Genomic DNA, 14621 nt, shown 5'->3' on the forward strand with positions numbered 1-14621 from the left:
GGAAGGCAATGTCTGATGGGGTTTTGATAATTCACCTGACTTACTGGCTCTCTACCGAGACAGGGCCATGCTCTCAGGAAAGCTTCTGAAGACTTAAGCTGCAATGCAACTGGAGCTCCAAAGACTGGAAGCTCCCTCTTGAATTTGTCTTTGGGTCCTAAGAAATCGAGGCAATTTAACGGTTTTGTTTTGTAGCCCCTATATGAAAGTTAAGAACTTCATAATATCTTGAAAATATCTGTAAGATCCAAAGTACTCGGTATGATTTTGATCAGCAGAATCACATTTACTCATAGATGCATCTCTTCTTCACTGATTTCACTCCATTTTTCTATTATCAATCATAAGGAAAGAAAACTAACCCCAACTGAAGATGTATTAGAGAGCCACATATTTTCACTTAAGATACTCATTTCATACTCCCAACCTTTATGCTAAATAATTACTATCATCCCTATTTAACAGATAAGAAAACTAACCTTTAATCCTACTTCCTTAACCTTTTAAATTTTACATAATTTCCTGGGGCCAGAAAAGTGGTAAGTGGGGAATTCCCTGGTAGTGCCATGGTTAAGAATCTGCCTGCCAGTGCAGGGGACACAGGTTCGATCCCTGGTCCGGGAAGATCCCACATGCCACGGAGCAACTAAGCCTGTGCACCACAACTACTGAGCCTGTGCTCTAGAGCCCGCGAGCCACAACGACTGAGCCTGCAAGCTGCAACTACTGAAGCATGCGCACCTAGAGCCCGTGCTCTGCAACAAGAGAAGCCACGGCCGTGAGAAGCCCGTGCACCACAACGAGGAGTACCCCCACTCGCCACAACTAGACAGAGTCCGCACTCAGCAATGAAGACCCAATGCAGCCAAAAATAAATAAGTAAATAAATAAAAACAAAAATAAATTTAAAAAAAAAGTGGTAAGTGATGGACCAACCATAGCAAAACCCAGGCAAGGCTCTTTCCTCTATGCTAAGCGTTCTCTCGACCACTAGTACCATTTATTTGCAGTGTATTATCTTTCCAGATGTTTACCAGACACTAGCCAGTAAGCTGGAAAGTCACTGAGATGATTCCTCAAGACAGTGATCTCAGGATGCGGTCCAGGGACCACTGCATCAAAACCCACTGAACTTGCTGGACATACAGGTGCCTGGACCCAACTCCAGGTCTACTGAGTGAGAACTGTGGATGGGTCCTTGGACACTGCTTTGTAACAAATTCCCCAGGTGACACTGTTTCACATGAACATTTGAAAACCGCTTGTGGCTAATTCTCTGAAAACTTCAACTATTGCTATTTGCAGTTTCAAATTTGATAAAATTTTGTGTTCTCATTGAGGGTCATCTTTTGGATGATGGAGCTTGTGGTGGAATGTTACAAAATTCCATATTCCCCTTGAGGATTTACCTTTAGAGCCTCACATTCAACGTAGGTCCCTAGGAACTTGCAAAGCAGGTAAACGTTATGAGCTGAAATGGCAGAACATTTATGACATGCCTACTTGGACTCCACACTGCTCTAGATGTCTCCCAACACAGAAGTTTCCTTTCAACCTTGAGGCTGCACCAGCAACACCATTTCATTGCCCAAAGAAATGGAGTAACCTGTCCAAAGTTACACACCTGAAGGTTGACAGACGTTTCAATGTATCTCTTCTAAATCGCTGTATTTCCTTTGTTCTACAACACAGCTCCTCCCCATGAATGACTGCTACCCAGGGTTTAAGAATGAAGGGGAGAAACTTTCCAAATGTCCTGAGCAGACAAATCAGTCAACCTCTATTTTTCCAACTTTATACGCATTCCACTAAGAGTATCCCTCTTAAACTCAAGTCAATAAAAGTCAAAATCTAATAGCACAAAAGAATGGTATCAAGTGGGGGGGAAAAAACCAGGAATTCTCTGTAAGGATATTACCAAAACCTCTCTATATCTCTGTGATGTAATTCTCCATATGAAAACTGCATAAAAGCCGGCCACTCCCAAGCCCGTGCTGAAGCTCAGAGTCCACAACGGCGGGGGCTAGGAGAATTCCAGGTACCATGCCCCACAGCGTCACCTTCGGTTCATAAAGCTGTCCTCCTCAACTGCATGAACGTGGGGGAAAACAAGACTGGATTTCAGGTAAATCTAAGGTCCATCCAAACCATGTGCTTTTCAAGAACGTGACAGAGCAGCTCATGCGCCTGGAGAATCTGCGTGGAATCTGTGAGGTGAGCCTGACCTCTGCTGACCCCCTGCCGCAGAGGAGAAGGGGAGGCTTTGGAACTCAGAACAAGGCCAAAGGAAGCTTAGTATTTTCTATCTCTGGGCCAGCGCCCCCGTAACTCCTAGTATATCCCAGCCTCTGAAGCGTCTCGACTCTGAGTTCAGGCTGGTTTGGGTTCAGGCTGCGGTGTCTGCTGCCCCTTGGGACGTGCAGGAGGCACGTGGGAAACGGTGGGCACCAGCCCCCCATGAAGAGCCTCTACACAACAGTTCCAGTTAAGAAACTGGGAAATAGATGGCTAAAGGCTGGTTGTTTCAGTTAAGACTAAATATTTACGCACGACATTGAGATGTACACAATCATCGTCAGGGACTTTAATTTTGCTTGAATGTCCTGTTTCACCACAGCTCTCTGATGGCTGTGCTGCAGGACAATGATGAAAAGTGTAGGCAGTACATAGCGGGAGGGGGAGGGACTGGATGACAAGGTTTCCCATCGTCATCGTCAAGGTAATGATGCTTTACCAGTATTGCACAGGACCCAAAGAAAGTATTTATCTCCCATTAAAAACAATGATGCAGATAAAGATTGGTATAGATGAAAAAGCTCCCCAGAACATACTGTTGCATAAAAAAGAAAAAGGTTACATATTAGTATTTAAGTCAGAAGTCTCCTCATGCCAAATATGTAACTGTCTACAAATCTGTACTTGTGTTGAACAAAGCTATTGCTATTAACTAGGTACTTGTGATGTACCAGGTACTATGCCCAGTGCTGTGCGTGTATTATATATGTAATCCTCATGTCCTTGAGGTTTAGGCACTGCAGCCATTTTGTAAGTGATTAGACTCAAGAAGTCAAGAGAGGGCTTCCCTGGTGGCGCAGTGGTTGAGAGTCCGCCTGCCGATGCAGGGGACGCGGGTTCGTGCCCCGGTCCGGGAAGATCCCACATGCCGTGGAGCGGCTGGGCCCGTGAGCCACGGCCGCTGAGCCTGTGCGTCGGGAGCCTGTGCTCCGCAACGGGAGAGGCCACAAGAGTGAGAGGCCCGCGTACCGCAAAAAAAAAATAATAAAATAAGTCAAGAGACTTGACCCATGACACAAAGCAACCACATAGGAAGACTGGGAGCCCAACCCAGGTCTGTCTGATTCCAAGACCCGCTAGAGTCTATTACACACTCAAAGAGGCAGCTTTGGGAGGATTTTTGCCAACATACCTTCAGTAGCTGTCTCTAGACAACAAGATTTCTTCTTGTTTTTCGATATTAGAAAATATTTTACAGCGAGTATGGATTATTCTTAACACCTGAAATAACAAAGATGTTTTAACTGGAAGGATAAACAGGATTGAAAATCATTCTATCTTCTGAACATCTCCTTTTCCACCCTCAACGGTCCAAAAGTAATATTTAATCTTCAACTAAATATGAAGTATTTAGTAATATTTAAGAAATATTTAACCTTCAACTAAATATGACCACAAAAAATATATGTAGTGAATTGCCAAAATATCCATCATTGAGAGGAGTTAGCGTTACAATTTCTGAAACTTTCTGGATTACTCCATTAACAAAAGACCATCTGTCTCCAGACTCCTGTTCTTCCAATACACCCTACATTTATCACCAAGCATCTTCTTTCCGACTCCACTACTTTCAATGGCTCCCCAGTACCTAGCAAAGTCCAAAATATCCCTTAGCTTCATATCCACGATCAAGCCCCACGCTCCTTAGACTCATCTCCTAGTACTCCCCAGGATAAAGGCTACATTCCAGTTAAATGTAGGTCTCTTGACTTCTGGAGTGTTCTATCTGGAATGTCTGCTCAATGACTAGTCAAAGTCCAACCATCTTCCAGGGACCAAATTGGAAAAGCCAAAACAGAAAATGAAGACCGCTCAATCGATTTTTCCTACAAAGGGATGCACATAAGAAACATAGTTACCAATACATAGAAGGGGCCATGTGAATAAGCACTGAACATTATAAAACATTTCTTAAATTTGCATAGCCAAGTGACAAACCATATTTCATAAAATTCATGATACCGTTAATTGTAAGAAATAACGAGATATGTAGCACTCTGCTAATTAAGAGGTAACTCAAATGTTGCAATTTTAATTTTCTATTTAGAGAACTCTTTTAGATTTATTTAGATATTCTGTGCATGCAAAAGAAAAGAGGAACAAAACATACTGGCCAAGATATTCAAAATAATTCTTTACAAGGTCAGAATCCAACTCTCTTGAATTGCATGCCGACTCAGTTACTGTGCTCTATGTTTTTACACAATCCCATCTATATTTCTTCATGGGTGATGCACTATTTCTTACGAGTGCTCCATTACTGTCTCCAAGATTTTCTTCCAACCAACTGACACCCAATCTCCAATTTTTGATGCGTGTGCCCCATCAACGAATTCTGTTGCCAGCTTTCTCTCTGCCATATGGCTGAGAGCAACTGTAAGACATTTCCCAATTTCAGAGATGTACAAATGTGAAAAAAAATAGGTTTGTTTTAGAAAGGATGAAATGTGGGGCTTGACTAAAACACACAGAAAGTCACTGTTGGAGAATGTAAACACTACATAGAAAATGACCAAAGAAGAGAGATCTACAAGGGAAAATAGTTTTTCTCTTTTTAGTTCAACGTCAAGATCAATATCACGGCCCAGCCCTAATTCAGCTTTTGTCACTCCCCAATCTGATCCCTTTCCTCCTCTTCTGAGTATTTCCCCTCTACTGATGTCTTCCGTGACACCAATTAGAGCTGGCAGGAAGGGAAGCAGCCCGCCTGCACATCTTCTCTCAAAGATCCCATTCTTTCTTCTCAGGGAACCTGCAGTATTCTCTTCTCGGATCGGACAAAACCTCTAGAATCTGTCTAATCTGAGCTATGGACAGAGGAGCAAACTTGTTATGAAGAGGATGGTGCCCTTAAAAGTAACAACTGCATACGCGAGTCCGATAACGCTCAGTTTTAAATAAGGGGCCGTGCTTTTTAAGCCTTTTCAAATATTTTCTGTAGTGAAGCCTAAGTCACACACGGCCTCTTTTTTTAATTCAATTCCATAAATATTTACTCAATACCCTAAGTGTTGAGACCCATACTGGTCTGGGGATCTAACTCCAAGGGAAATAATTTCCTCCAAACAACAAGCACTCGCTCAATGTAAGTGGAGAGCAAAACAAGCACACACGGCAGAGTAAACATCACATCTGTTTTCTAGATTTAATAGAAACCTTTCTGTTTTCTCTTTCTTTCTCTTTTTTAAGTTTATAAGGAAGGGTTAAAAGAACAGTGTATCAAAATGTCAACCACCTAAAAATTAAGTTGTCGGTTTTTTCTCTGTACTGCAAATTACCAAAGAATTAAGGGTTTGGTGCTAATAGAAGCTTACAACTCTAAAGTGTGCAATTTAACCAATCACTGTAAAGTCTAAAAACGCAGTACCGAAGACATTTCAACCAAGCAAGCTGCAGGTCTGGTACCTAATTTCAACTTCTCTATTTGTGCCATTCCTCCCTTTTTCTTTTTTCCTTCCCTTTGCTTTGGAAATGTGTTTTGGGACAGTGACATGGTTAAGTGAGAAGTGCCCAGAGGTCCCACATACATAATACACTCATGTGAAAAAAGGACAGTCATCCAACCAAGGAGGGGGAGAGAAGACCTCGGGCTGCGGCCGTTCTCGGGTCTTCTTTATGCTCACGTCACATTCAATTCTGGACTCAAAACACGAAATTTGCTTTACAGCTTCCGAATTTCAGACTTCCTTTTGCAACTGACTCATCATTAATTGGGGTGCAACGTGTCTGTGATCATCTCTGCACTAGAATTCTCACTTCAGAGAATTCTAAAATGCTAAATTATAAAATAATTTGCAAATAAAGCAAAAACGTAAACAGAAATCAACTACCCCAAATCACTGCAGATATCTTCTACACTTGTGAAACCTCTCGCTTCCCCCCCCCATTTTTTCTAATTGCCAACTGCAAACACATCACTTAAAAATAAATCGGAAAGAACACTGCCTACCCAGAAGAGACTGTATCTTGACAGACAACACATACTTTTGAAAGACAACACCAATAACCTAAACCGAGAATATAGCAAGATATTTGGGTACAAAGGAGAGTAAGAAATATACTGACACTTCGCATCAATATAGACTCGTTACTTAAATACAATTTTTAAGTAGCCCTTTAAACAATATTTTCCTCAGTAAGAAGAATATCCAATGATTTCTACTACTGCACACACAAAAAAACCTCCTCTTCCCTGATCTATGAAATGCACTTTCCCATGCAGGCTTGCATCCACGTCTAATTCTCCAAACAATAACTTACTGCGCAGTCCAACTTGAGAAATGAGAGTCTCATTCATTTATCAGGCAAAGTTAAAGCCAGCAAGATGCTTCAGATGGTCTGGTTTTGCCTGCCCCACCCTTGTTTCCTTGGAGCCATTGTGATGTCACAACACCAGGCAGGGTAGTGACTTCACTGCTCCAGCCCCTGCTTCTGAACACACAATTCTCTGAAGCCCAGGCAAATCAAATGACAGCAGAGCCCTCCAGGAGTGCCTGATGAATTCCCAAGAAACTAGTAGCTACGGAGCCTTTCGAAAGAGAGAGATGTTGCAGTGGCACCGTCAAAGATCTCTCTCCAAATGAAGTCGTGCCAAAGAGAAATCTGAGTCATGGTTTTCAATAGTAAGTCTATATTCCATAATAAAGCTGACATTTAGAGGAAGACTGTGGTTGGATACTTGGAAGAGGCGGGGGAGGAAAGATGACCAGGGTACTCGAGGACTTAAGAAATCTCTCTCCATTACAGTCAAATTCTCATGGAAAAGAAACATGTATTTATTTTTCAGCCTACCCTTGGAGTTCTATTTTACTGGAGAGGACTTGAATTCTAATTCGTGAATTTTAGGGCTTTTTTAAAAAATCACTAACTTAAAAGATAAATATGTTTTACAACATGGAAGACAATACACTGGACAGCATATGCCTGTCCTAAACCAACAAACAGTAAATCCAGAATGATTCACAAAGTACTGACAATATCACATCTCATGGGACATGAAGGGCTGCCCCTCTTCTACTTGAGTGGCCCCTGGATGCATCTGACCAACCGATGTTTCAAGACCAATGTCTAGATAAAATAGCATCTGATCAAGTAAAAAAATCCCAGATCTATTTGAACACAATTCAAAGTTGGCCCAAGTCCAAGCACTTTGCAAGAAATGACACAAACTACTTTTAACCTAAGTTGCATTCGTGCAGAGGAAATGACTTAAAAATTAAATGTAGGGCTTCCCTGGTGGCGCAGTGGTTGAGAGTCCGCCTGCCGATGCAGGGGACACGGGTTCGTGCCCCGGTCCGGGAAGGTCCCACATGTCGCGGAGCGGCTGGGCCCGTGAGCCATGGCCGCTGAGCCTGAGCGTCCAGAGCCTGTGCTCCACGACGGGAGAGGCCACAGCAGTGAGAGGCCCGCGTGCAGCAAAAAAAGAAAAAAAAAATTAAATGTAAACAGTTCCCTGTGACAGACCTTTGACCTCTATCTTCTCAATCCTTCACCTCAAAGGGGTCTACAAATTAAATTAAGTGGCTTCTCTTCTGCTTCTTGATAAATCATTCACAAAACATGTTCTGTGTTGCCAAAATTATTTGCCTAAAGTGTATTAGTTCCATAAACTGTATGCAGTAACTGGTGCATCTGGTATTTTGCTTTTCTAAACCACCAGAAAATCATAATGCAAATGAGACTATTTACTATTCAGCTATTTTATTTTCATCAATGCCTTCTGAAGTTAATAAAGTCAGCCTTCTCAATGTAGAATTTATTTCCTCTCACAAGGACTTTGTTACTCCAATTAAAATTTTAAAAGTCTGCTACCAAAATTAACATGCATTTTTTAAAAACACTGTTTGAGCCACGATGCAAATCACCTCCCATTCCCCAGAGTTCACTCAAGCTTTGATGTGCTCTTTTTTCTTAATAGGGCTTTTCTGCTTAATTTTCTGCAATTGGTGCTGCGTTCAGGGCTCCCAGATCATAAATGGATGACCATAAATTATCATTTTTGTTTCCTTGAGACATTAAAAATCAGTGTAAAACTCAAAAAGAACGTTTTCAGCACTGGATTTGTTGACTCTACTGCTAGGAAAGTTAATGCTACCAGGAGAAACTCCAACGCACACCTGGCCGCCCCAGAGAGCCTAAAATGGGCCAAAAAAAAAAAAAAAAAAAAGGGACGGGCAGGATATCTGCAAAAGCAATTCCGCAAGCCTAATGTAAAAAATCTGAAACCCCAACTTAAACACGTAATGCAAGCGCCGCATCAGCAGGAGTGACTGACCCTCTCAGGATTTCTCAGGCCGGCCTCCACGCGTAATTAAAACCACATGTTCTCTTTATCTTTCTATTTGTTCTGCAACAATCTCTCCCTAACTTTAACCCTAGGCTGGAACTGGAGAAGAAACCCCTAGACAACTTTGTATCCGGAAATCTGAAAACCGAAAAGGAGAGAACGCTCCGGCGGCAAAGGACCACAGTGTCAATTTACTAGGTAACCACACCCACCGCATTGCAGAAGCCGTGAACTTGGCGGTTGCGGGGGGGGCGGCGGTGAGATGGCTGGGCGAGTTGGAGAGGGGACGGAAAAGGGGGAGGGAAAGGAGGGCGAGAGACGAGGGGAGACCCCAGAAAGCCGGCCCCCGCGGCAAGGAGCCGGGAAGCACCCGCCAGGAACTGGCTGAGACCCCGACTCCCGCGATTCCGAGCCCCGGCCCCCACCCCCCGGGCTCCCCGCCCCCAGCCGCCGCAGAGCCGCCCGCGCACACGCCTCCCGAGGCAGCGGAGCCTCGTGGGCGCCAGGTGAGCAGCGCCGCCCCTGGCCCCTCGGCCCCGCAGGTGCCCCAGCCCCGAACCAACCCTTTGAGACGCTGCCCCCTCCTCCCCGGCCGCCCGGCTGCAGCCCCTGCCGCCGTCCGGGGGCCGCCGCCCCACTTCGGGGAAGCGGACAAGTTACATAAAAGCGGCCAGCCGCTCCCGAACGGGGATGCTTTGTGCGAGCACACCTTACCGGCCCCGCGCCGCGCCCGGCCGCGCCGAGCCTGCAGCCGCCGCGCCCAGGCCCCTCCGCCGGCCGGCCCCCGCCCCGGGCGGCGCCGCAATGTCGCCCCCGCGCCCCTCCCCCACCCTACCCCGAGGGGTAACTCAAAACATGGCGCCCGGGACGGTGGGGGGGTGGGGGGCGAGGAAACTGACAGAGCCGGGGCGTGGGGAGCCAGCCGCCCCTCTCGGCCATGGCTCGGAGGGAGGACCCCAGGCCGGAGGCCAGGGCTCAGGCTGCGCGCCGGCCCCGCGATGCTGCAGCGCGGCCGGCGGAGCGGGCACGTCCCCGGGCGCGATACGCGGCGCTCGGGCTCGGCCCGGCGGGGGTCCCCGCGGGGGTCCGGGCGGGGCGGGCGCCAGGCTCCCGCGGTTCAGGCGGACGAGCGGCGCCGGAGCCACGCGTCCGCCGGGCCGCCCCGCGCCCGCCCACGGCCCGCCCTGCGCACCTCGCGACCCCAAGCCCCCCTCGGATCCCCTAGCTCCGCAGGCAGAAAAGTTACCTGGCCTGGGCCGGGGGCCCGGGCGCGCCGCGGCGTAGGGACCGGGCTCGGGCGCGCGTCTTCTGGGCGCTGCGCGGAGGCTCGGGCGTGGGGAGGAAGCCGCAGACTCGGGCCGCTCGCCGCGCTCCCCGCCCCCTTTTGCAGGAGCCACGGAGGCTCCGCGGGCTGCGGCGGGGCACACGCCCAGGGACGGCGCTCGGCCGCGGGGGAGGGGGCGCCGCGGGACTTCAGGACCGTCGCGCCGCGGCTGCCTTCCCCATCGTGGCGCAGGGTCGCGCTCGGGGACGACGCCTCCAGACCGTTGCCAATCGCGTTAGCCTTTGGATTTCCACTGCGATTTCTGCCCGGCTCTCTATCCCTCCCAGGCACCCCCGGGAGAGTGGGGGGAGGGTTTTCTGACCTTCAGGTGAGTTATTTATTGGCTTAGGGACTGCAGGGGTTCTTCCCCCCCTTTTTGAAAGAAAAAAAGAAATCAAATTGGCGGCGTTTTGCACAGGGTGGGTGCCCCAGAAATACTAAATTAATGGAGAAGATCTGAATTGAAGGTTGAGGGAGGAGGTTTCCTGTCTTTGGGCAGCCCCCGCCTCCCCACTGTCTCCCCCTTCCCCACCCTAAACCTGCAGTTACAGGTGGTCTCCTGGGCTTCCCAGCCTAAAGAGAAGTCATTATTGATAACGCTTCCCACTGAAATGGAGGGCGGGGTGGTGCACAACGACTTGCGGGCAAAAGAAATTATTCCTGGTCTCTCACAGAATCTAAACTCTAACCAAGTAACCAAGGCACATTTATTAAAATGTTAAGGGCCTCTGCATTTACTCCTAGTCACCCTTCCAGGAGCTCCCGACTCATTTAGGGAGGGAAAAAAATGGATTTACAGAAGTATTGCATTTGCAATCCAGTGCCAAAAATGTGGTGCAGAATTAAATGGCTGTGGCAGAGCTTCTGGACCTGCTTGAGGCCCCGGGAGGTGGGAAGACTTGGCCTGTGTTTCCAGGACAGGGAAGATGGCAATAGGGGGTGGGGGGGCTTATAGCACAAGGAACTCTATACTCTATTCAATATCCTTTAATAAACCATAAAATGGAAATGAAAAAAAAAGAAAGGGGAGGGGGCATTGTTCACATTTTTCAGGTTGTATAAGAGAGAAGTTTGGAAAATTGTGGTTCCTATGTTTCTGTGGAGTTTATGGATCTGTATTCTGTAGATAGGCAGCTTTGAAAATTTTTTGAGGAAGAAAATGTGACTTAAGTCATGTTATAGGAAAACTATTCTGATAACACTGCAAAGACTAGAAAGGATGGGCAAATACCAGAAGCTGACAGGAGGTGACTATGGCATTGTTCCAAGTACCAGAGATAACACAGACCTAAACTCTTCCAAGTGACAGATAAAGGGTCAGTTCAAATACTGGATGCATTTGTGGGTGATGACCTGTGTTAATTTCCTATCGGGGGTCACAAGTGTTAGACTATATATATATATATATATATGTATCACATCTGTACATATATGCTGGTGTGTGTTGCATATAAGATCTGTGAATAAAGAAAGGATTTATTTTCCTTTTTTGATATGCACACTAAAGCACTTTCCTTTTTTTTATTTATGTAGGTTGTTTATTATAAAGGATCCATTGTTTTTATTAACTGCATAATGTTAGGAAGAAAATGCAAGGAATACTAGGATTAGGGACAGAAGTAAACTGTAATACCAAGCTAAGCCTGATATCACATAAATCCAAAGTAATTCTCAAAATTGTTTTCATATCAATTTATAATTCTCTTTTACATGAAGCAATATGTTTCTCTTTTATTTTTTAAATTTATCTATTTTTTTTCATTTTTTAACATCTTTATTGGAGTATAATTGCTTTACAATGTTGTGTTAGTTTCTGCTGTATAACAAAGTGAATCAGCTATATGTGTACATATATCCCCATATCCCCTCCCTCTTGCATCTCCCTCCCACCCTCCCTATCCCACCCCTCTAGGTGGTCACAAAGCACTGAGCTGATCTCCCCGTAAAGCACTTTCCTTTAAAAGTGGAGTTGAACTGTTGTATTGTATTGTATTGTTTACAGTATACACCACATTGGCATTATCATTCGAGACAGAGATGGTTTCATATTCTCATTCATTTTATTGCTGTATTTTTTTTTAACTGAAAGCAAACTGTTTTCTCCCTGACTCATGAATCTTAATCTTTCTAGTGATGGAAAAAATCAGTAATAGTGTATGAATGTCTATTTTCTTGGGAGAAAATGTTCAAATACTAAATATTATTTTTTTAAAGTTAGAAGTACCTAGCTATTTATCCTAATACTGCATAAATTCAAAATTTGGAGTAAAAACCATACTGCTTCACAGTTTAACAGTAAATGTGGGAAGCAGTTACTATGAAACCTTTTGGGTTTGACCAAGGCTCTCCGCTATTCTTTTTTTTGTTTTTCCTAGCACACATATGGAGAAAAAGAAATGCCAAACGAAAATTCATGAGCAGCACAAAGCTAGCTCGTCAGTAACTTGCCTGCATCTCTGTAATAAACTCTCTTCCTTCTACCTTGTGAATATCGTGCCAAAGCCGCTGCTAGTCATCTGTCTCCCCACAGTGCCTCACTGGGTACATTGCAAGCAAGCATTGAACACTTTTGCTAAATGAATGAATGGACGTTGAATAATGAACTAAGTTGTCACTTGACTTTGAGGGTTCCGTTTCCTCACATATAAAATAAAGGACTATTTCCAAAATTCCTTATGTTTCAAAAATACTAGGGTTCCATAAAATAAAAAGACATTAACACATATTAATACCTGCTGAGTAAAAGCAATAAGGGAAAACCTACACTTTAATGCTCATCAGGAAATAAAATAACGAGCTCTTCCACATGGAGAAGAGAAGGAAAGTAACAAAGGAGAAGACAAGGTGATGATACCATTATAGTTGGATCTGCTTTGTTTCATAAAGGACCAACGTCACCCTGCATCCCTCTCACTATCAAAAATAAAGCCACTGTACCCCCAGAGAACTTTTTATTCTTGTCAGCGTGAGACCCCTCATGGTGCTGTTTCAGTGGGTTACAGAAAAGTAGTTCTTGGATCAAAGGAATGCCTTTCAGACAGTCCCAGAGTGAGTGCAGATTTGGCCTGAGAACTCAATCAGATTCTAAATTTTCTGTGTTCACACAGGAAGTACCGAAATACTCCATGAAATGTGGGTAACGAGTCCATGACTCCAAGCCCAGGTCTCAGGATGCCCATTCTGGTCTCTACCACCATAACCAAGGCTTACCCTACAATAGGCTTCCTGAAATTGGTCTATTGTAGGGAAGATACATCACTGAAGGCCAACAAGCCATCCAGAGAAAAGGGACACAGCTAACTTTAGGTAAGATAAATGTGTAACTTCATCCCAAGCTGCAGAGACAGGATTCCCCACGAACCTCCATCCAACCACAAGCATCCACAGCATACCGACTCCTAGGTACTCACTGGTACCCTGCTACCTGATGAGCGACGATAACTCCAGGGCATTCCCTAGCGGTCCAATGATTAGGACTCCAGGTTTCCACCACAGGGGGCACCGGTTTGATCCCTCGTTGGGGAACTAAGATGCCGCAAGCCGCATGGCGTGGCCAAAAAAGAAAAAGCAAAAGAAAAAAAAATGATAACTGTGGCCTGACAGCCAAGGCAAGGGCAGCATTTGCCGGTTGTATTAGAGCCTCATCAACAAGATGTCAGGGTGTATTGTCAACCTCATCAACAAGACCCCAGGAAGAGATGATGGAGAATCTATCAAGTGATCCCATCAGAACGCTGCCCTCCAACACGAGGACTGGGAGAACACTGAGGCTTGACCAAACCCTACAGATGCGGCAGATCGAACAGGCATGCAGTCCTGTCGACAGTCTCAGACTACCCTTCATTAAAGCATGTGGTATTTAAAAAAATCTCCATATTCTTCAGTCCTTTAAGTTGACTGTTTCTCACAGTCAGTTGCCTTAGTAAAATGTTAACAACAGGGCTTCCCTGGTGGCACAGTGGTTGAGAGTCCGCCTGCCGATGCAGGGGACATGGGTTCATACCCCGGTCCGGGAAGATCCCACATGCCGCGGAGCGGCTGGGCCCGTGAGCCATGGCTGCTGAGCCTGCGCGTCCGGAGCCTGTGCTCCGCAACAGGAGAGGCCACAACAATGAGAGGCCTACGTACAGCAAAAAAAAAAAAAAAAAAATGTTAACACTTGCAGTAGCTAGACTTATTCTATGCTCAGGATAATGTCAGGCACCCGAATTGCATATCAAGTCCTTGAAATGAGGACACACAGTCTTTAGCCACGGCATTACCAGGGACCATAAATAAGGGAAACACAGGGATGAATGCATAATTCAAAAGCAACAAGCTTATTCTTCTGAAATAAAAATTCATTTGAGAGTTTCCAGGTTCTAAGAATAGTGTCAAGTTAACAGCTCATCAAAGCTTCCAGATGCTTCCTTCATTCCAAGTTTGTATACATCATTTCAGGGGTCTGCATACATGCAGAGCACAGATGCAAAATGAAATTTTAAAATGCCAATAAGTACAAATGCACCACAAAATATACAAAAACATGTACATATGAGAGGAAGTACGTATGATGTACTTCCCCCTGCTAGTACATCATTAAAAAATCGTTCCCCACAAGATTCAGAGCTCTTTTCTACCTTTTTTGTTAAGATATGGAACAGATTCAATGCCTTCAAAAAATCAAAACATAATCTTAATGGAAAATAAAATGATTTATATGCAAATCAAAACTAC

The sequence above is a fragment of the Leucopleurus acutus genome (assembly GCF_964270905.1).
Source record: "Leucopleurus acutus genome assembly, chromosome: 13".
Lineage (NCBI taxonomy): Eukaryota > Metazoa > Chordata > Mammalia > Artiodactyla > Delphinidae > Leucopleurus > Leucopleurus acutus.